General features: G+C 39.4%; 1 pseudogene; it reads right to left on the reverse strand.

Annotated features, from left to right (window-relative positions):
* Nucleotides 1–9,020: 9,020 nt before the first annotated feature.
* Nucleotides 9,021–24,153, reverse strand: part of LOC116751092 — an 85,171-nt pseudogene continuing 70,038 nt past the window's right edge.

A 24,153-nucleotide genomic window follows, 5' to 3' on the forward strand; every position in this document is an offset into this window, starting at 1 on the left:
ATGATGAAGTAATAACATTATATTTTATTTATGAGTAATTATCTTTTCCTTACTAATAAATATAACAATTTTCCCAATAGCCCTATGTGATGGACAAAGAAAGAGAAAACTATCCTCCATTTTATACATGGGAAAATCAAGATCCCAAGTTATTGATTTGCTTAAATTAGCAATAAAACTGAGGACTCAGGACAACAGATTTCTTATTTCACAACAGACACTAGAAGAGTTAATGTGATTCACACAAAAGGAATTTGGTTACAGTCACAAGGCAGAGAAATAGGATTTCCTTGACAGATTTGGAAACAAATCACATTCTGTGAAGCAGTGATGTTCATTTGCCTATTTTTCAGTCTGAATCTACCCTTCTGTGTGCTTTTACCTGTGGAAAATATGAAAATTAATAAAAATGGACAACTATATCTACACTACTATAATTAACAAACTTATTTAGGAAGTTTAGAATTTAAAAGTCATAGTACATCCAGGGGAATACAATGAAATACTGACATACTAAATTTTAAACGATGGGATACATAATGTGCCAAATAATATACAATCAAGAATAGAAGGAAGTTTTTTAACATCATAAAGGAAATCTACTATAACCTACAGTAAGCATCATACTTAGTGATTGAAAATGTAAAGAAGTTGCATTCTTTACAGGAAAAAAATGCCTGCTACTACTTTTACTTTCCAACATTGTGCTCAATGTCTTAATAATTCAGTAAGAAAAGACAAAGACATTAAGAGAGGAAAAGCTTAAAACTGTCATTATTTTGAGGTAATGAGTTATAATTTACAAAAAAGCCAACAGAAAAGGCAATTAGCTCTAGTTAGAATTTATTAAGGAGACTTGATATAGATGTTAACACTAAAATCAATAGCTTTCCTACTCCTTATCAATATCCAATTACAAAATGTAATGTTTTAAGTTCCCATTTTTTAACTTTTTATTTGAACTAATTATAGGTTCATAAAAGTTATAAAAATACTACTGACAGGTCCCACATACTCTTCACTTGGTTTATCCCAATGGTTACCTTCTAGAATGAAAATATTATACCAAAGCAAGAAATTGATATTGGTATACAGTGTGTATGTATTCCTATGTCATGTTATCACATGTGTAGATTCATGTAACCACCCTACAATCAAGAAACAATTAAAAGATGTAGTTCATGCTACCTTGAGAAGATGTAGGTATAGATCTTACCTATCTCCTTCCACCTCACCATCCCTAATGCTTGACAATAATTAAGTTGTTCTCCATCTCTGTAATTTCTTCACATCAATAATGTTAAATAAATGGAATCATACAAGCTACAGCATGTGACTTAAGTTTTTTTTTTTTCCTGTTCAGCATAATGCGCTTGATGAAAACTGGACATTTTGAATACTATAATGTAATAGCCCTGAAAATCAGACTCCTTCCCCCCCTTTGGAGTCTGTTTATGTAGCTTGATGTAGACACTAGCTCTTTCTTTATTTAGTGACTTTGTTTTGTGACTTTTCTAAACGATTTTTGTTAAACTGTACTTTTTTGTTATATGTGGTCTCTGAAAGGAACTGTTCATTTAGTGTAGGTTCAGCTAGTATTTTGAAAGGTTTCCTTAAATGCCAGGAACTAGCTGAGATAGGGGAGAGAGAGAGAGCTGAAAAAGAAGTAGAACAAGAAGGAGGAGGAGGAGAGGAAGACAAAGGAGAAGTAGAATAAGAGTAAGAAATAAAAAGAAAAGAAACCCTTTCCCAGTTTTTGAAGACTGGCACTCCTTCAATGCTTAACCAAGCTATTTACAACCCTGCCTTAGCTTTCACTTCTGCTTGCATTGTGCCTAGAGATAAGTCAGAGGTAAAAGCTTAAGGTCTTCTGAGGTCTGTGCTAAGCATGCATTCTGCCCTGGTCATGTCTGTGGCATTCTAAAGTCCCCACTATATACAGACACTTTTGTATGCTCAAATTCCCCAAAGAACCTCTCTCCCCAGCTTTACCTCCCTGGCTCCCAGTGTCTATAGTTGGCCTCAATTTAACCTTTTGCCTCAGGTAGCTGCTGATTGTTCATTTACCTCATAATATTTTTGAACAGTGACCAGCGCTTTTCTGCCCTCAGTGAGTTCCAAGGTAGGTGAAACAAACCTTGCCCTCAGGTAACCCCCAGATAGGTTAGAATAATAGTTTACAAATCAAGTCAGCTCTGCTCCCTCCAAAACCAGAGACTAAGGTCCCATGCTGGAAATGCAGGCTGCCATCTTTAAGACCATCATCAAGCCTGGGAGAGGTATGGAACAAGGGCAAATAAAAGGCTGCCAAGCTTTCCTACCATTTTTAAGTTGCCTTTTTCCTGATTCAGCCTTTGTTTGGTTGGTATAAACCTTTGACTATTTTCCAGAATGCTGACAAAGTTGATTCTAATAGCATTTGCTTTATTATTCAATGTTTCCATGGAGGCCTGAGCCCTTGGAGCTACCTACTCCACCATTTCTGCTAATGTCGCTCAGTTTAATGCCTTTGAAATGCACCTAAGTTCTTGTGTATATCAATAGCTTATTCCTTTTTATTGCTGAGTAGTATTTCAGGATATGGATCTACCATGGTTTGTTTACCCACTCACCTATGATAGGACATTTGGATTGCTTCCATTTGGGGCTATAATAAATGAAGCTGCTATGAACTATCATGTACAGCTTTGTGTGGACCTAAGTTTTCATTTAGATGGGATGAATGCCCAGGATTATGTATGCTGAGTGACATAGTAAGTGTATGCTTACTTTTTTAAGAAACTGCCTATTTTCCAGAGTGACTATACCATTTCATATTCCTATCAGTAATGTCTGAGAAGTGCACTTTTTCCACATCCTAACCAGTATTTGGTATTGTTACTATTTTTCATTTTAGTTATTCTAATAGGTGTGTACCGGTATCTCATTGTGGTCTTAATTTGCATTTCCTTAATAGTTAATGATGTTAAACACACACACACACACACACACACACACACACACACTGGAATATTATTCAGCCATGAGAAAAAAAGGAAATCTTGCCATTTGTGACAGTATGGGTGAAACTTGAGTGCACTGTGCTAAGTAAAATAAGTCAGACAGAAAAAGACAAACCCTTATGGCTCTTACATGTGGAAACTAAGAAAACCAAACTCACAGAAATAGATAGTTGTATGGTAGCTGCCAGAGGCCAAGGGTGGGAAAAATGAGGAGATGTTCATCAAAGGGTATAAATCACCAGTTATAAGATGAATAGTTCTGGAGATTCCAAGGTACCACATGGTAACAATAGTTAACAGTACTGTATTATATAATTGCAGATGGCTAAGAAAGAAGGCCTTAAATGTTCTTACCATAAATAAGAAATGGTAATTATGTGAGGTAATGGAGATAATAACTAACCTTACTGCGGTAATCACTTTGAATATATGTGTATCAAATTATCATGATGTACATCTTAAATTTATACATGTCAGTTATATCTCAATAAAGCTGGAATGAATGAATAAATAAATACATAAAATAGCACAGGTTTCTGAGCCTCAAAAAAAACTGTAATAGGATAAGCAAATATATTTAATTAAAAAGACAAGTTGAATTGGAAAGCATATCTCTAAATACATTATATAATTATATGTTATTATATTTATTTATTTTGTGTGGTACGCGGGCCTCTCACTGTTGTGGCCTCTCCCGTTGCGGAGCACAGGCTCCGGACACGCAGGCTCATTGGCCATGGCTCACAGGCCCAGCCACTCTGCAGCATGTGGGATCTTCCTGGACTGGGGCACGAACTCGTGTCCCCTGCATTGGCAGGTGGACTCTCAACCACTGCGCCACCAGGGAAGCCCTATATGTTATTATAGAGACATCTAAAGTACGGTGATTCTGAAAGCTTTGAAAGTAAAAGAATTAGAAGTTTGGTCATTTTGATTATAATTAACCAAAATCACAGCATTATCTGTATACAGACAGAACCAGTTTAGAAAGATTACTAAAAGGATAAAAGATCTAAGTTAAAACTTATGCTTAGGAAAATATACAAGGAAAATGAACCAAAAGGCCAGTTGAAAACTGGGAAAAGTTATTTCCACCGCGTATGATAGATGAAGGGCAAGATGTCCTTAACATTGTTAAAAGAAGACTAAAACCCAACAGAAAAAATTTTTTCAAGCAGATCATAGAAAGGGAAATATAAATGGATCTGAATACTTGAGAAGATGCTCAACCTCATTCATTATATAGCAAGTATAAATCACCACATGGAGAGGCTCTTAGGCTATGTGGAAAGGAAGAGAAGCTCAGCTGAACCCAGTCTTCCAGTTGTCATTTTGAACTTCTAGAAAATACCAGCCACCAGCTGAACAGCAAGTGACCCCAGACAACACCATATGGAAAAGAAGAATAATCCAGCCAAGCCTTTCCCAAATTCCTGACCCACATATTCAAGCACAAATTAAATGATTGTTGAATCTTAAGCCACTCAGATTTAGGGTGACTTGTTATACAGAAATAAGTAAACAGAAATTGGTCCCCAGAAGTGCTACTATAACAAAAAACTAAAACATGTGGCAATGACTTTAGGAACCAGCAGCAGGTAGAAGAAGCTGGAAGAGCTTTGAGGACACTATTGATGGAAGGAGAAGGGCACTGAGGCAGTGTCAGCGAAGAGTGGAAGGAAGGGGAAAGAGATATTAAATTCTAGAGTATCTGCCTCTCCAACTTTTCAGTCTGATATATCTTTTTCCCAGTTACAGCTTCCCGAGTAACTGGAAACTGTGTCTTATCCACCATTCTCTTGACCCCGCCTGAGAAACCTACAATCTAGCTTGTTTTGTGTGTGGATGGGATAGCCTACGCTTCAGAGAGGTTTGGCTTCTTTGCCTTTTGTTGGCTACTATTGGTTTGATCAAAAACAGCCACATAACCTGTCAGTGTTAATTCTTAATCCTCATTCCTCATGCTTCCATAGAGACAGAAATGATTTGTACACTACTGACCAGGAGGAGACAGGTTGACTCTTCTCTGTCCCTCTTCATCCCTTCCCATGGAGGAGGAGACACTTGATGGGATGCTAAGTTCAAGAAAAGAATTCAACTTAGTTGCTCCAGATTCTCTCCTCCATGTCTTTCTGCCTGGAAAGACTGCTGTGTGGTAAGCTTAGCTGGGAAGGCTATGCTGTGAGAGGGGAGACCTGCTGCTGTATCTCTCATCTCTCATTTGGTTCTAAACTATGGTGGAGACAAGGAGGATATTTACACCCCATTCCCCCAAAATTCAAAACTTCTAAGGTGTTTACCTGTATCTTAGTTACAGGAACCTACTCGCTTACTTGACTCTATATCCACTCAGTTGCATTCTAGAGCAGAGGTTTTTAATCATATAAGCTTAGAGGATCTTTGTGCACCATGAAAATATATGCATAATCTTGTCTTCATTTGTATATTTTCTAGGAGAGTGTCAGTAGACTGCTCTCATCAGATTGTCCAAGAGGTCCATAACCTAACTCTGGTTAAGAACTAATGCTCTTGAAATGTCCTGCTGAGCTCCTATTTCCTATTCCCACACCCTCACCCCAACACACAGAAAATTGCTATATGCTCAGATATATGTGGTGAAAAATATATAACTGTATATGGGAAATCTACTCTCCCACATAACAATAGTGATTTTTCTCTGGGAAAGAAGGAAGTGGAACTGTGCTTATAATATTATCTTTAAAAATTCAACCAAGGTATATACATTCTCTTCATAAACATTTGGCAACACATTGTGTGGGTTGGAGATGACAAGAGAAAATGGCCAAAGATAACAAAGTCCTTTGACTAGATTCCATTAGACAATCAATAATTCTTAAACATCATCTATATTCAAGTCCATAGTGGTGCTATGGTTGCTCCAACATGAACATGACAGAATCCTTGCCCCTGAGATGTTTGTGTTCTTACTCAGACACAGAAAACAACCAGGAATGATGTACAATCTTTTGGAAATTGATGACCCCTCAATATGAACAACATCTAGCATGTTGCAGTAACCAGAAATGCTTGCTTTATCAAAATTGGGTACTGTTTCAGGCCACATTTCCAAATATACTTCTGCCTACGTGCAGTCCAGTACAGTGAAATAAAATCAGGGTTTTCAGATGAGTATCCTGGGTTTAAGTCTTGGCCCTCATGCTAGACAGGCCATAGAAAAGTCTTTTTACTTCTTTAAGGCCTCAGTCTGTTCTGTAAGTTAGGGATCAGTAGTAGTACCTGTATTACAGTTATTGTGGTTATTAAATATAGTAATTTTTTTCTAAAAGAAGTTCTTGATTGTATATAAATTGCTATACAAAAAAATTTTAGCACCAAGTAAGTACCATACTAAGTACTAATAATTCAGAGATAAATAAAATATGGACTTTGTCCTCAAGAAACTTATAGGCTGTTTTGAGAAATACTGATAATTAACTGTAAAACAAGGCATGATAAATGGTAACAACTTGTTATGAAGATCCAAAAGAGGGAGAGATTAATTAGGAAAGTAGGCAGATGAATGAGTCATTAAGATAACAAATAAGATGTTCCATATGAACTGTAAAGAATGACTAGAAATGTGTTGAATCAGCTGAAATTAAGGCAAGCTCATCATGAACTAAAGTTAGGAGATGGGCCAAAGCACTTGGAGAATAGTGAGATGGCCTTGTGTCTAGAGTAGGGGGTACATGGTAACAAAAAGTGGGAGACAAGTTCTCAGAATGAGGTTGTGCCTGATTTTAAAAGATATTGATGTGAAGAGTCAGGACCATGTTTGTTGGCCATGTGGGGCCATCAGAGCTTTTTGAGCAAGAGAGAAAATAATACCACCTTGGTTTTAGGAAAATTAATTTTTTGAAGACAGTATAAATGACAAATTGAAAAACCCAAATTGGGTATATTAGTAAGGATTATTTTTGGGCTCTAACCTGGATGAGGGATGATGTGACACTGGACAGAGCAAGAGATTGGGGCAGGGTTGTTTCAAGAGAATGGATGAATTGGAGAGCCATCTCAGAGGAAAATGAGATACACTTCATAACTGATTGTATATAGAAAGTGAAAGACGTCAAAGATGACTCGAGGCTTCCACCAGGGGAACTGTGTGGATAGTAGTGCCATTAACCAAGACAATGCCCAGACAGAGAGATGTGCTTTGGAAAACGGAAGGGAATGAGTTCAATTTGGGGTAAGTTGAGTTTGACAAGCCAGCAGGATATCCAGATGGAAATGCCCAGAAGGCTGGGCACAGATGCAAAGTGAACAATTTACTTTGCCATTCTTTCCTCCACTGCAAAATGGATGGGATATTGCTTGCCACTTCTCTCCAAGGACCGTGGAGAGGATTAATGAGGCAGTGTTCACATTTATTCCACACTGAGGATCAGTGAGAGCTTGGCAAAATATTACGTTAGTCCCATTATGTTAACTTGGAAACAAAGCAGCTTTGATATGAAAGCCACTGAAGAAGGAGAATGCAAACTACAAGGCCACTTTGTAGAATATAATTGTACTTCAGGCAGCCAGTCCAAGTACTGCCTTGATGTGGGTGAGCACTAACCTGTTTCCAGCTGAAGGCAAAGAAAGTGAAGCAGCCTTCTTGTTGTCTGCATTTTCTTTTTGAGTTCCTTCCCAAAGTCACCAGGACTCAGCCCAGATGTGAGCTCAGGAATTAGTTAAATAGAAACCTTACAACACTTTCTAGTGAAACTCATCTCACAATTTCTCCCATCATCAATAACACTGATTTCTGAAGCAAGCTACTGTTAGCTGCCTCTGTCCTATATAAAAGTAACTTTGTTTTATAAATAAGTTCCACAAATAAGTGATATCATATGATATTTGTCTTTCTCTGTCTGATTTACTTCACTTAGTATGATCTCTAGGTCCATCAATGTTGTTTGTGAATGGCATTATTTCATTCTCTTTTATGGCTGAGTAACGTTAGAAAAAAAATTTTATGGTTACCAAAGGGGCAAAAGGGGTATTGGATTAAGAGATACACACTACTACACATAAAATAGATAAAAAAAATAAGGACTTACTGTATAGCACAGGGAACTATATTCAATATCTTACAATAACCTAAATTTAATGGAAAAGAATCTGAAAAAGAATATATATTCTTTACACCTGAAACTAACACAACATTGTAAATCAACTATACTTCAATAAAAAAAATTGAAAAAGAAAAAGTAACTTTGTGTTGGCTCATATGCCAATGATTAACTGGCAACACTGAGGTCACCAGGTAACATATGCTTGAGACCACTGCCAAGCCAGCAACTCATATCTGACATGTTCCTTCTAAAATGTGGACTCAGGCAGAGAATTATGCCTATTCATAAAATGGAACATTCCAGAATATCTCAAAACCTTTTAATTTATAAATTTTATTTCCTCTTCCTACACTTCAGAGAGGGCAGAGAAACAAAACACAGAATGAAAGATATATGATACAATAGAAAGAACATGTTCTTTGAGGGTTCTGACAGATCTGATTTCCAATTTTCCATTTACTGTGTCCCCTTGGTTCTGGTCTTTCTGGGCCTCAATGTCCTTAGTTGTAAACTGCAGTGTCATAAGGATTGAATTCTTGCCACTTGTTATCTCTGCGACCTAGTGCAGATTACTGAGACTCTTTCTGCTTCAGTTTTCTCTTCCATCAAATGAGGATAATGTTACCTGCCATAGTTTATGTAATAGTTGGATGAAATAAAGTTAGTCTTTAGCTTTGGTTCTGACACATAGTTATTTCTAAATAAATGGCAGCTGTTATACTGGTGGCAGTGGTACTTCTGCTGCTGATGTGATAATATGAAGCAGATGGCTCATTAAGGTCCTCAATAAATGTAAATTTAACTATGGAGTGTGAGTAGGGATATCACTATAAGTAGCTCCCATGTGGTTCAGGTTACAATATACATCAGTGGTCATTTTATTTAAATTTAATTTTTTTTTTTTTTTGAGGAACAAGAGCCCAGTGTTTTTATTTGATCATTTCTTGCATTTGAAGTACTCCTCGATGGCATCCTTGGCCTGAGCCTCTTTGCCACAGCCCTTAACCACCACACAACTGCAACCAACCGCTTTATGGGTTTTCCCTCTCTGTCAGTTTTACAGAGGCCTACCCATCCCCCTAGTTTCTTGTTGTCATCAACCTTAATCAGGTTGATTTGGTGCTCAGCACAAAGGGTCTCCACCAACTTGACATACATAGGCTCATCACAGTTGGATGCAAGCACGCAGAGATGGGCTTGACGCTTGTCTAAGCCTTTGGCAGCTTCGCATATTCAACGTGCTAGGCCATCGTGGATGAGGTTGGTCTTCAGCACCTCTTGCAGAGCAGGATTAACGTCCATTACACCTCCAGCAGTAGTGCCTTCCTCGGCCCTGGTGGTGGGTTATGGGTGGAGCCGAATCTTAAGTGCACCCGAGCCTCAGTCTCTGCACGATTCCGCGGCGTTAGTGGTCATTTTAAATAGGAATAGAAATCACCAAAGGACAGCCTTGGGTGGATAAAAGTATATTACCTGCTTTGCCTTGGCTTTCAATGAGGAAATCTAATAAGTTGGATATTTTTTTTAAATACTAAAATAAAATAAAATAAAACTTTGGAATTTAAAAAGTAGTTATGGTAGAGCCAATTTCTTCATCTTCAGTGGTGGTTTCCCAGCTGCTCATAGTGAGGGTCTTCAAAGCAGGCCCAAGGAGCCTCTCTTGGCCTCATCCTAAGAAAACCTCTGTATATGAGATGTAAATGATGTTGGGGATATCCTGAGTAGCTGAGAAAATCAGTAGAGATGACAAGACAAAAACAGATGCCTCCCAACTTCGATTCCAGTGGTTTCAGGAACAGGTGGAGACATCTATGAAAGTCAGAAACACTTTCTTTTGCAACAATTTTCCTCTCTTTACTAGAAAAATAGGTGGTTTCTTGTCTAGTATTGTATTTGTTGCCATGTTGGCACTTTAGAATAGCTAAACCTTATATTCCTTAAAAACAAGGTCATTTGAGAAAGATTTAGGAAGTAGGCAAAGATTGCCTCTTTCCTTCCTTTCCTGAAGTTCAGGTTGTTGGAACTAGAACTAACCCTCCCTTTTTATCCAGACCTAAGTCCACTACTAATCAGAAGCAGATTTACTAGCTGTTTCTTCTAAAGACTGCTGTTTCTGCACGTACCTAATTTTAGAGGATTCTCAAACATCCCCTGCCATTGCCTTCCCCACCCTATCATCCTGTGCCTCAGAAAAGATCCAGTAATCTGTATGTCCTCAGAAAATAGGAATTTATTGTGTTTCATCCCCCAGAAGTACCTACTATATTTCCTGGAAAAAAGAATAATTGGTCTTAATGATGTCAATTCTGCTTAATCTTTTATTATATTTCATTAGAATTTGGAAAAGGTAGTTCACATCTCTCTTCCACTGCACCCCTCCCTGCAACCCTTCTAAAGACAGAATTTTAAGCAGGATGGCATCTAGGGAAGAAGGGAAGAAATATACAGTAGAATAAGCCTTTCTCACCACCTCTTTAAGCCCTACCATGGGCACCATGATTTAGTCCATCTCTTTATAGGACCTGTGTTGGTTATATGAAAACAAAAACTAAGCACTTCCCTGGTGGTCCAGTGGTTAAGAATCTGCCTTCCAATGCAGGGGACATGGGTTCGAACTCTGGTCAGGGACCTAAAATCCCACATGCTGCAGGGCAACTAAGCCTGTGTGCCTCAACTGCTGAACCCACACACTCTAGAGCCCATGTGCCACAACTAGAGAGAAGCCCACTCACCACAATGAAAGATCCCATAGGCCGCAACTAATACCTGACGCAGCCAGATAGATAGAATTGATTTTTTAAATACTTTTTAAAAATAAATTTATTTATTTATTTCTGTATTTATTTTTGGCTACTTTGGGTCTTCGTTGTTGCGTGCAGGCTTTCTCTAGTTGCAGTGAGCGAGGGCTACTCTTCATTGCGGTGTGCAGGCTTCTCATTGCGGTGGCTTCTCTTGTTGCGGAGCATGGGGTCTAGGCACGCAGGCTTCAGTAGTTGTGGCACGTGGGCTTCAGTAGTTGTGGCTTGTGGGCTCTAGAACGCAGGCTCAGTAGTTGTGATACATGGGCTTAGTTGCTCTGTGGCACGTGGGATCTTCCAGGCCCAGGACTCAAACCCGTGTCCCCTGCATTGGCAGGTGGATTCTTAACTACTGCACCACCAGGAAAACCCCAGAATTGATTTTTTTTTAAAAAGAAAATAAAAACTATACATAACAACAGCAATGACTATAATTCTGCCAAACAAATTAGTTTCAAACACCCTAATACAAGTTGTTGGATTTGTGAATGGTAAGGAACCTGCAACGGAAACAGGAAAATTTATATCAGACTCAAAATCAGTCTCATTTAGGATGTGCTTTTTGTTATATATTTCCTGAAAGCGATTCTTCCACGCAGGATGTCAAATTCTTCCATTAACTAACCTGTTGCCTTGCTGAATAGAGGAGTGAAATAAACATTTAGAAATGTTTATTTTGATTTCCATTGTTAGCACCAAAGTTTCAAGGTTAAGATGCTGCCTTTTATTTTTGTACAATGTTGCTATTAAAGTTGTTGCACTTTCAAAGGTGACTGTGCAGTTGGCCAACTAACTGCTGTGGAGGTATAACTTTTACCAGTTACACTGAGAATTAATATTTTCACACAGAATTTTGTTCTAAAGAATATCAATGTTAGAAATGATTTGTAAAACTATAAATTCAGTTGACTGACTTCATTAAAATATTGCTGCCAAACTCTAGATATCATAGAAACAAAATAAAGAAGGATTATTGGGGGGGGGACCTTGAAGATGGCGGAAGAGTAAGACGCGGAGATCGCCTTCCTCCCCACGGATACACCAGAAATACATCCACACGTGGAACAACTCCTACAGAACTCCTACTGAAGGCTGGCAGAAGACCTCAGACCTCCCAAAAGGCAAGAAACTCCCCACGTAACTGGGTAGGGCAAAAGAAAAAACAGAGACAAAAGAATAAGGACGGCACCTGCACCAGTGGGAGGGAGCTGTGAAGGAGGAAAAGTTTCCACACACTAGGAAGCCCCTCCGCGGGAGGAGACTGCGGGAGGCAGAGGGGGGAGTTTCGGGACCGCGGAGTAGTGCACAGCGACGGGTGCGGAGGGCAAAGCGGGGAGATTCCTGCACAGACGATCGGTGCTGACCGGCACTCACCAGCCCGAGTGGCTTGTCTGCTCACCCGCCGGGGCGGGCGGGGCTGCGAGCTGAGGCACGGGTTTTGGTTTTGGACGGAGCTCAGGGAGAGGACTGGGGTTGGCGGCTTGAACATAGCCTGAAGGGGTTAGTGCACCACGACTAGCCGGGAGGGAGTTCGGGGAAAAGCCTGCACCGGCCGAAGAGGCAAGAGACTTTTTCTTCCCTCTTTGTCTCCTGGTGCGCGAGGAGAGGGGTTTAAGAGCGCTGCTTAAAGGAACTCCAGAGACGGGCGCGAGCCGCGGCTGAGGGCGCGAGCCCCCGAGACGGGCGCGAGCCGCGGCTGAAAGCGCAAATCCCAGAGACGGGCGCGAGCCGCGGCTAAAACCGCGGACCCCAGAGACGGGCGGGAGACGCTAAGGCTGCTGCTGCCGCCACCAAGGGGCCTGTGTGCGAGCACAGGTCACTCTCCACACCCCTCTTCCGCGGAGCCTGTGCAGCCCGCCACTGCCAGGTTCCCGGGATCCAGGGACAACTTCCCCGGGAGTACGCACGGCGGGTCTCAGGCTGGTGCAACGTCACGCCGGCCTCTGCCGCAACGTCACGCTGCCTCTGCAGCTGCAGGCCCGCCCCGCACGTAGTGCCCCTCCTACCCCCATCCCCCAACCCCCGGCCTGAGTGAGCCGGAGGCCCCGAATCAGCGGCTCCTTTAACCACGTCCTGGCTGAGCGAAAAAACAGACGCCCTCCAGCGACCTACACGCAGAGGCAGGGCCAAATCCAAAGCTGAGCTCCTGTGAGCTGTGAAAACAAAGAAGAGAAAGGGAAATCTCTCCCAGCAGCCACAGAAGCAGCGGATTAAAGCTCCACAATCAACTTGATATACCCTGCATCTGTGGAATACCTGAATAGACAAGGAATGATCCCAAATTGAAGAGGTGGAATTTAGGAGCGAAATCTATGATTTTTTTCCCTTTTCCTCTTTTTGTGAAGGTGTACGTGTATGCTCCTGTGTGACATCTAGTCTGTATACTCTAGCTTCCACCATTTGTCCTAGGGCTCTATCCGTCCATGACTTTTTTTTTTAAATTCTTTTAATTAATAATTAAGTTTAATTGTAATAACTTTATTATACTTTACCTTCGTTCTTTCTTTCTTTCCTTCCTTCCCTCCCTCCTTTAGACAACGAATCACCCCAAATTGAGGAGGTGGTCTCAGGGAGCAGGATTTATGATTTTTCCCCCTTTACCTCTTTTTGTGAAGGTGTATGTGTATGCTTCTGTGTAAGATTTTCTCTGTATAGCTTTGCTTCCAACATTTGTCCTAAGGTTCTATCCGTCCCTTTTTTTTTTTTCTAAATATTTTTTAATTCAATAACTATATTATACTTTATTTTATTTTTACTGTATCATCTTTCTTTCTGTCTTTTTTTCCTTCTTTCCCTCCTTCCTTCCTTCCTCCCTCTCTCCCTCCCTCCCTCCTTTCTTTCCTTCTTTGCTTCTTTCTTCCTTCCTTCCTTTCCTCCTTTCCTTCTTTCTTTCCTCATACTTCTACTAATTCTCTCTACTTTTTCTCCCTTTTATTCTGAGCCGTGTGGATGAAAGGCTCTTGGTGCTCCAGCCAGGAGTCAGGGCTCTGCCTCTGAGGTAGGAGAGCCAACTTCAGGTCACTGGTCAACAAGAGACCTCCCAGCTCCACATAATATTAAACAGCGGAAATCTCCCAGAGACCTCCATCTTAACACCAGCACCCAGCTTCACTCAACGACCAGCAAGCCACAGTGCTGGACAACCTATGCCAAACAACTAGCAAAACAGGAACACAACCCCACCCATTAGCAGAGAGGCTGCCTAAAATCATAATAAGGCCACAGACACCCCAAAACACACCACCAGACGTGAACCTGCCCACTAGAGAGACAAGATCCAGCCTCATCCAGCACAACACAGGCACTAGTCCCCTCCACCAGGAAGCCTACACAACCCACTGAAACAACCTTAGCCACTGGAGACAGACATCAAAAACAACGGGAACTACGAACCTGCAGCCTGCAAAAAGGAGACCCCAAACACAGTAAGATAAGCAAAATGAGAAGACAGAAAAACACACAGCAGATGAAGGAGCAAGATAAAAACCCACCAGACCTAACAAATGAAGAGGAAATAGGCAATCTACCTGAAAAAGAATTCAGAATAATGATAGTAAGGATGATCCGAAATCTTGGAAGTAGAATGGACAAAATGCAAGAAACAGTTAACAAGGACCTACAAGAACTAAAGATGAAACAAGCAACGATGAACAATGCAATAAATGAAATTAAAATCACTCTAGATAGGATCAATAGCAGAATAACTGAGGCAGAAGAACGGATAAGTGACCTGGAAGATAAAGTAGTGGAAATAACTACTGCAGAGCAGAATAAAGAAAAAAGAATGAAAAGAACTGAGGACAGTCTCAGAGACCTCTGGGACAACATGAAACGCACCAACATTCGAATTATAGGGGTTCCAGAAGAAGAAGAAAGAAAGAAAGGGACTGAGAAAATATTTGAAGAGATTATAGTTGAAAACTTCCCTAATATGGGAAAGGAAATAGTTAATCAAGTCCAGGAAGCACAGAGGGTCCCATACAGGATAAATACAAGGAGAAACACGCCAAGACACATATTAATCAAACTGTCAAAAATTAAATACAAAGAAAGCATATTAAAAGCAGCAAGGGAAAAACAACAAATAACACACAAGGGAATCCCCATAAGGTTAACAGCTGATCTCTCAGCAGAAACCCTACAAGCCAGAAGGGAGTGGCAGGATATACTGAAAGTGATGAAGGAGAATAGCCTGAAACCAAGACTACTCTACCCAGCAAGGATCTCATTCACATTTGATGGAGAAATTAAAACCTTTACAGACAAGCAAAAGCTGAGAGAGTTCAGCACCACCAAACCAGCTTTACAACAAATGCTAAAGGAACTTCTCTAGACACGAAACACAAGAGGAGGAAATGACCTATAGTAGCGAACCCAAAACGATATATAAAATGGAAATAGGAACATACATATCAATAATTACCTTAAATGTAAATGGACTAAATGCTCCCACCAAAAGACACAGATTGGCTGAATGGATACAAAAACAAGACCCTTATATATGCTGTCTACAAGAGACCCACTTCAGAACTAGAGACACATACAGACTGAAAGTAAGGGGATGGAAAAAGATATTCCATGCAAATGGAAACCAAAAGAAAGCTGGAGTAGCAATTCTCATATCAGACAAAATAGACTTTAAAATAAGGACTATTAAAAGGGACAAAGAAGGACACTACATAATGATCAAGGGATCGATCCAAGAAGAAGATATAACAATTGTAAATATTTATGCACCCAACATAGGAGCACCTCAATACATAAGGCAAATACTAACAACCATAAAAGGGGAGATCAACAGTAACACATTCATAGTAGGGGACTTTAACACCCCACTTTCACCCATGGACAGATCATCCAAAATGAAAATAAAAAAGGAAACACAAGCTTTAAATGATACATTAAACAAGATGGACTTAATTGATATTTATAGGACACTCCATCCAAAAACAACAGAATACACATTTTTCTCAAGTGCTCATGGAACATTCTCCAGGATAGATCATATCTTGGGTCACAAATCAAGCCTTGGTAAATTTAAGAAAACTGAAATTGTATCAAGTATCTTTTCCGACCACAACGCCATGAGACTAGATATCAATTACAGGAAAAGATCTGTAAAAAATACAAACACATGGAGGCTAAACAATACACTACTTAATAATGAAGTGATCACTGAAGAAATCAAAGAGGAAATAAAAAAATACCTAGAAACAAATGACAATGGAGACACAACGACCCAAAACCTATGGGATGCAGCAAAAGCAGTTCTAAGGGGGAAGTTTATAGCAATACAAGCCCACCTTAAGAAGCAGGAAACATCTCGAATAAACAACCTAACCTTGCACCTCAAGCAATTAGAGAAAGAAGAACAAAAAAACCCCAAAGCTAGCAGAAGGAAAGAAATCATAAAAATCAGATCAGAAATAAATGAAAAAGAAATGAAGGAAACAATAGCAAAGATCAATAAAACTAAAAGCTGGTTCTTTGAGAAGATAAACAAAATAGATAAACCACTAGCCAGACTCATCAAGAAAAAAAGGGAGAAGACTCAAATCAATAGAATTAGAAATGAAAAAGGAGAAGTAACAACTGACACTGCAGAAATAAAAAAAATCATGAGAGATTACTACAAGCAACTCTATGCCAATAAAATGGACAATCTGGAAGAAATGGACAAATTCTTAGAAATGCACAACCTGCCAAGACTGAATCAGGAAGAAATAGAAAATATGAACAGACCAATCACAAGCACTGAAATTGAAACTGTGATTAAAAACCTTCCAACAAACAAAAGCCCAGGACCAGATGGCTTCACAGGTGAATTCTATCAAACGTTTAGAGAAGAGCTAACACCTATCCTTCTCAAACTCTTCCAAAATATAGCAGAGGGAGGAACACTCCCAAATTCCTTCTACGAAGCCACCATCACCTTGATACCAAAACCAGACAAGGATGTCACAAAGAAAGAAAACTACAGGCCAATATCACTGATGAACATAGATGCAAAAATCCTCAACAAAATACTAGCAAACAGAATCCAACAGCACATTAAAAGGGTCATACACCATGATCAAGTGGGGTTTATTCCAGGAATGCAAGGATTCTTCAATATACGCAAATCTATCAATGTGATAAACTATATTAACAAATTGAAGGAGAAAAACCATATGATCATCTCAATAGATGCAGAGAAAGCTTTCGACAAAATTCAACACCCATTTATGATAAAAACCCTCCAGAAAGTAGGCATAGAGGGAACTTTCCTAAACATAATAAAAGCCATATATGACAAGCCCACAGCAAACATCATCCTCAATGGTGAAAAACTGAAAGCATTTCCACTAAAATCAGGAACAAGACAAGGTTGCCCACTCTCACCACTCTTATTCAACATAGTTTTGGAAGTTTTAGCCACAGCAATCAGAGAAGAAAAGGAAATAAAAGGAATCCAAATTGGAAAAGAAGAAGTAAAGCTGTCACTGTTTGCAGATGACATGATACTATACATAGAGAATCCTAAAGATGCTACCAGAAAACTACTAGAGCTAATCAATGAATTTGGTAAAGTAGCAGGATACAAAATTAATGCACAGAAATCTCTGGCATTCCTATATACTAATGATGAAAAATCTGAAAGTGAAATCAAGAAAACACTCCCATTTACCATTGCAACAAAAAGAATAAAATATCTAGGAATAAACCTACCTAAGGATACGAAAGACCTGTATGCAGAAAATTATAAGACACTGATGAAAGAAATTAAAGATGATACAAATAGATGGAGAGATATACCATGTTCTTGGATGGGAAGAATCAACATTGTGAAAATGACTCTACTACCCAAAGCAATCTACAGATTCAATGCAATCCCTATCAAACTACCACTGGCATTTTTCACAGAACTAGAACAAAAAATTTCGCAATTTGTATGGAAACACAAAAGACCCCGAATAGCCAAAGCAATCTTGAGAACGAAAAAAGGAGCTGGAGGAATAAGGCTCCCTGACTTCAGACTATATTACAAAGCAACAGTAATCAAGACAGTATGGTACTGGCACAAAAACAGAAAGATAGATCAGTGGAACAGGATAGAAAGCCCAGAGATAAACCCACGCACATATGGACACCTTATCTTTGATAAAGGAGGCAGGAATGTACAGTGGAGAAAGGACAGCCTCTTCAATAAATGGTGCTGGGAAAACTGGACAGGTACATGTAAAAGTATGAGATTAGATCACTCCCTAACACCATACACAAAAATAAGCTCAAAATGGATTAAAGACCTAAATGTAAGGCCAGAAACTATCAAACTCTTAGAAGAAAACATAGGAAGAACACTCTATGACATAAATCACAGCAAGATCCTTTCTGACCCACCTCCTAGAGTAATGGAAATAAAAACAAAAATAAACAAATGGGACCTAATGAAACTTCAAAGCTTTTGCACAGCAAAGGAAACCATAAACAAGACGAAAAGACAACCCTCAGAATGGGAGAAAATATTTGCAAATGAAGCAACTGACAAAGGATTAATCTCCAAAATTTACAAGCAGCTCATGCAGCTCAATAACAAAAATACAAACAACCCCATCCAAAAATGGGCAGAAGACCTAAATAGACATTTCTCCAAAGAAGATATACAGAATGCCAACAAACACATGAAAGAATGCTCAACATCATTAATCATTAGAGAAATGCAAATCAAAACTACAATGAGATATCATCTCACACCAGTCAGAATGGCCATCATCAAAAAATCAAGAAACAATAAATGCTGGAGAGGGTGTGGAGAAAAGGGGACACTCTTGCACTGCTGGTGGGAATGTGAATTGGTTCAGCCACTGTGGAGAACAGTATGGAGGTTCCTTAAAAAACTACAAATAGAATTACCATATGACCCAGCAATCCCACTACTTGGCATATACCCTGAGAAAACCAAAATTCAAAGAGAGTCATGTACCAAAATGTTCATTGCAGCTCTATTTACAATAGCCAGGACATGGAAACAACCTAAGCGCCCATCATCGGATGAATGGATAAAGAAGATGTGGCACACATACACAATGGAATATTACTCAGCCTTAAAAAGAAATGAAATTGAGCTATTTGTAATGAGATGGATAGACCTAGAATCTGTCATACAGAGTGAAGTAAGTCAGAAAGAAAAAGACAAATACCGTATGCTAACACATATATATGGAATTTAAGGGAAAAAAATGTCATGAAGGACCTAGGGGTAAGATAGGAATAAAGACGCAGACCTACTGGAGAACGGACTTAAGGATATGGGGAGGGGGAAGGGTGAGTTTTGACAGGGCGAGAGAGAGTCATGGACATATACACACTAACAAACGTAGTAAGGTAGATAGCTGGGGGGAAGCAGCCGCAAGGCACAGGGATATTAGCTCGGTGCTTTGTGACAGCCTGGAAGGGTGGGATGGGGAGAGTGGGAGGGAGGGAGACGCAAGAGGGAAGACATATGGGAACATATGTATATGTATAGCTGATTCACTTTGTTGTAAATCAGAAACTAACACACCATTGTAAAGCAATTATACCCCAATAAAGATGTTTAAAAAAAAAAAAAAAAAAAAAAAGAAGGATTATTATCAAAGGTGAAAGTGCCTGGAAAGAGCAAGAAGTATGCAAATTCTAGTGTATTATCATAATGTTCCTCAAAGAGAAATGTATTATAAATTTTTTTCCATACCTGGTCCCAAACATGGATTTTTAATGTAGGTTAAGCAAAAGTCATATGCAATAAAACCATTATGATAAGGATTACAACAATAAAAAACATGAAAATAAATGAAAGTCATGTATCATTTATGGTTAAGAATATAATCTTAAAGTGAGAAATTAAGTCTTATAACTGATTAGAAATTGTAGTGTTGAGATTCATGACAGCCAAAGAAAAGAGGAAATCATTTGCTCAGGAGACACAATTTTACCTAGCATTAAACTCTAAGGGGAACTTAAAATTTTTTCTTTATACAAAGAACATTTAACTAGCTATTAAGCAATGAATTAAATAGCTGTTTTACAAAAGATATGGAAACTATATTCATGTAACTGAGTTTTACACAAATTTACAACAAAAAAAATTGCCAAGAAAATAGTAAAATCATATTTCCATTAAGAGTTTCCACCTGGCTCTAAAACAATGCAATCCACAGGTGCTGTTTTATTTTTATTTTATTTTATTTTATTTTATTTTATTTTATTTTATTTTTTGCCGTACGCAGGCCTCTCACTGTTGTGGCCTCTCCCGCTGTGGAGCACAGGCTCCGGACGCACAGGCTCAGCAGCCATGGCTCACGGGCCTAGCCGCTCCACGGCATGTGGGATCTTCCCGGACCGGGGCATGAACCTGTGTCCCCTGAATCAGCAGGCGGACTCTCAACCACTGCACCACTAGGGAAGCCCCCACAGGTGCTGTTTTAGATAGCTTAATTGATAACAGGGAAAAAAAGCTCTCAACAAAAGAGGTCACCACTTTACGTTTGAAACAAAAAGTTTAATGGATTATCTGGTAAGGAAGAGAGATCTGTATGAACAGAGCTCAGTATTACTGATCAAAGCAAGTTGCTGATCTTATACAGGGTTTGGGGAAGCAGAGATTTTGGGGACTGTTAGACTTTCAGAACTCGGAATGACTCAGAATTAGTTGATCTTTAGTAGTTATGGAAGTGTCTCTAAAAGTGGAAGCATTTCAAGCGGTAGAAGTGTCTCTAAAAGTCAGTCATAGTGAGGCTATTGCTGATTGCCTGGCCTTCAGCCAAGTGATGATGTTCCCAGTGGTTAGCTTTCAGAAGTGTAGTTAAAGAAGCAAATTTACAGGGATTGATTGAGATGGATTATGACCAACTTTTTTGAGTTTGAAGTACAAGAAGTTTTTCTTCTCAGAGCAGAGAATCTAGAAATGGATCATTATTTCTCCCCAACTTAACTTGGATAGGATTTTTAAGAAGTTCATTAGTAGTCAATTTGGATTTTAGTTCTTACTGAGTCCCTGAATAACAGATGTTATATGTTTGAGAGGAAATCAACATAACTTTGGAAACCAGGTGTGTAGGTAATAAAGTTAACATATTGTTATAAAAAGTGAAGAATCTACATTGTTACTTTTCTATATGCCAGCAGTGAACAATAGGAATTTGAAATTAAAGATACAAGCATTTGCCTTAGTGCCAAAAAATAATAATACTTGGGCATAAGGGTAAAAAAAGAAGTACAAGGTTTATATTAGGAAACCAAAAAACTGATAAAAGAAATTAAACAAAAAAATGTACACAAGTGGAGAGATATTCCATATTCATGGATAGAAAAAGTCAATATTTTTAGAATTTCAGATCTTCCCAACTTGATTTATAGAGTCAACAGAATCCCAATCAAAATCAACCCCTTATATAGCTACTAGGAAAATTAAAAGACAAAAGTAGTAAAATCATCTATATCCACAATAAGTAGTTAAAGGAAACAAAAAAATGTAAAATATGATATCAGAACATTAAATATACAGGAAGGGGAATAAAAATGCAGGGTTGTTAAAATACCTTCAAACTAAAGAAATCAGTAACTTTAATCATGTATATAACAGTAACACAAACCAAAAATCTGTAATAGATACACATGCAAAAAGAGAAAGGAATCCAAATATAACACTAAAAATTGTCAGCAAATCATAAGGGGGTAGAGAGTAAAAGAAGAAGAAAAGAACAACTGCAAAAACAACCAAAAAAATGGAAATAAGTACATACTTATCAATAATTACTTTAAATGTAAATGAACCAAATGTTCCAATCAAAAGACACTGAATGGCTGAATGAATACAAAAACAAGGTCCACATGTATGCCACCTACAGAGGATTCACTTCAGATCTAAAGACACACACACACTGAAAGTGAGGGGATGGAAAAAGTATAAATGGGAAATAGAAAGAAAACCATGATAGCAATTTAATATCAGACGAAATAGACTTTAAAATGAAGACTGTAATAAGAGACAAAGAAAGACATTATAAAATGATCAGGGGAGCAATCCAAGAACATATATCAATTGTAAATATATATGCACCCAACAAAGGAGCACCTAAACACATAAAACAAATATTAACAGACATAAAGGCAGAAAGTGACAGTAAAACAATAATGGTAGAGGACTTTAACACCCCACTTACATCAATGGACAGATGATCCAGCGAGAAAATGCTGGCCTTAAATGACATTAGACCAGCTGTACTTAACAGATATAGAGAGAGAACATTCCATACAAAGCAGCAAAACACACATTCGTTTCAAGTGCACATGGAACATTCTCCAGTGTAGATCACATGCCAGACCACAAAACAGGTATCAATAAATTTAAGAGGATTGAAATCATATCAAGAATCTTTTCTGACCACAACACTATGAGAATAGATATCAACTGCAAGAAAAAAAATAGCAAAAGACACAAACACGTGGAGGCTAAACTATATGCTACTAAACAGGCAATGGGTTACTTAAGAAATCAAAAAATACATGGAGACAAAAGAAAAGGAAAACCCAACGATCCAAAGTCTATGGGACAGGAGGAGACCTTCAAGATGGTGGAGGAATAAGACATGGAGGTCACCTTCCTCCCAACAAATACATCACAAATACATCTACATGTGGAACAACTTCTAGAGAACATGTACTGAATGCTGGCAGAAGACCTCAGACTTCCCAAAAGGCAAGAAACTCCCCCACGTACCTGGGTAGGGCAAAAGGAAACAGAAAAGACAAAAGAATAGGGGTGGGACCTGCACCTCTGGGAGGGAGCTGCGAAGGAGGAAAAGCTTCCACACATTATGAAGCCTCTTCACTGGTGGAGACGGGGGGTGGGCAGGGGCAGAGGGAAGCTTCGGAGCCACAGACGAGAGCATAGCAACAGGGGTGTAGAAGCCAATGTGGAGAGATTCCCGCACAGAGGATCAGTACTGACCAGCACTCACCAGCCTGGGAGGCTTGTTTGCTCACCTGCCAGGGCAGGTGGGGACTGGGAGCTGAGGCTCCAGCTTCGGAGGTCAGATCCCAGGGAGAGGACTGGGTTTGGCTGTGTGAACACAGCCTGAAGGGGGCTAGTGCGCCACAGATAGCCAAGAGGGAGTCCAGGAAAAAGTCTGGAACTGCCTAAGAGGCAAGAGACCATTGTTTCGGGGTATGCTTGGAGAGGGGATTCAGAGCACTGCCTAAACGAGCTCCAGAGACCAGAGATAGGGATGAAACACTTAGGCTGCTGCTGCAGCCACCAAGAAGCCTGTGTGCAAGCACAGGTCACTATCCACACCTCCCCTCCTAGCAGCCTGTGCAGCCCATCACTGCCAGGGTCCCGTGAAACAGGGACACATTCCCCGGGAGAACACCTGGCATGCCTCATGCTGTTACAACGTCACACGAGCCTCTGCCGCCAGAGGCTTGCCCCGCATTCCATAACCCTCCCTCCCACCAGCCTGAGTAAGCCAGAGCCCCCTAATCAGCTGCCACTTTAACCCTGTCCTGTCTGAGCGAAGAACAGATGCCATCAGGCAAGCTACATGCAGAGGTGGGGCCAAATCCAAAGCTGAACCCCAGGAGCTGTGTGAACAAAGAAGAGAAAGGGAAATCTCTCCCAGAAGCCTAAGGAGCAGTGGATTAAATCTTCACAATCAACTTGATGTACCCTACATCTCTGGAATACCTGAATAGAGAACAAATCATCCCAAAATTGAGGTGGTTTACTTTGGGGGCAACGGTAGACTTGGGGCTTGTTTTCTGAATCTAATTTGTTTCTGGTTTTATGTTTATCTTAGTTTAGTATTTAGAGTTTATTATCATTGGTAGATTTGTTTGCTGATTTGTTTGCTCTCTTCCTTTTCATTTTTTTATATATAGTTATATATATATTTTCCTTTTTCTCTTTTTGTGAGTGTGCATGTGTGTGCTTCTTTGTGTGATTTTGTCTGTATAGCTTTGCTTTTACATTTGTCCTAACGTTCTGTTTATACTTTTTTTTGGGGGGGGGGTATAGTTTTTAGCACTTGTTATGATTGGTGGATTTCTTTTTTGGTTTGGTTGCTCTCTTCTTTCTTTCTTTCTTTCTTTTTTAATTACTTTTTAATATTTTTTAATTTTTAATAACTTTTTTATTTTAATAACTTGTATTTTATTTTTTCTTTCTTTCTCCCATTTCTTTTCAGTGGTGTGGCTAACGGGGTCTTGGTGCTCCACCCGGGTGTCAGGCCTGTGCCTCTGAGGTGGGAGAGC

The sequence above is a fragment of the Phocoena sinus genome, chromosome 3 (assembly GCF_008692025.1).
Source record: "Phocoena sinus isolate mPhoSin1 chromosome 3, mPhoSin1.pri, whole genome shotgun sequence".
Taxonomy (NCBI): domain Eukaryota; kingdom Metazoa; phylum Chordata; class Mammalia; order Artiodactyla; family Phocoenidae; genus Phocoena; species Phocoena sinus.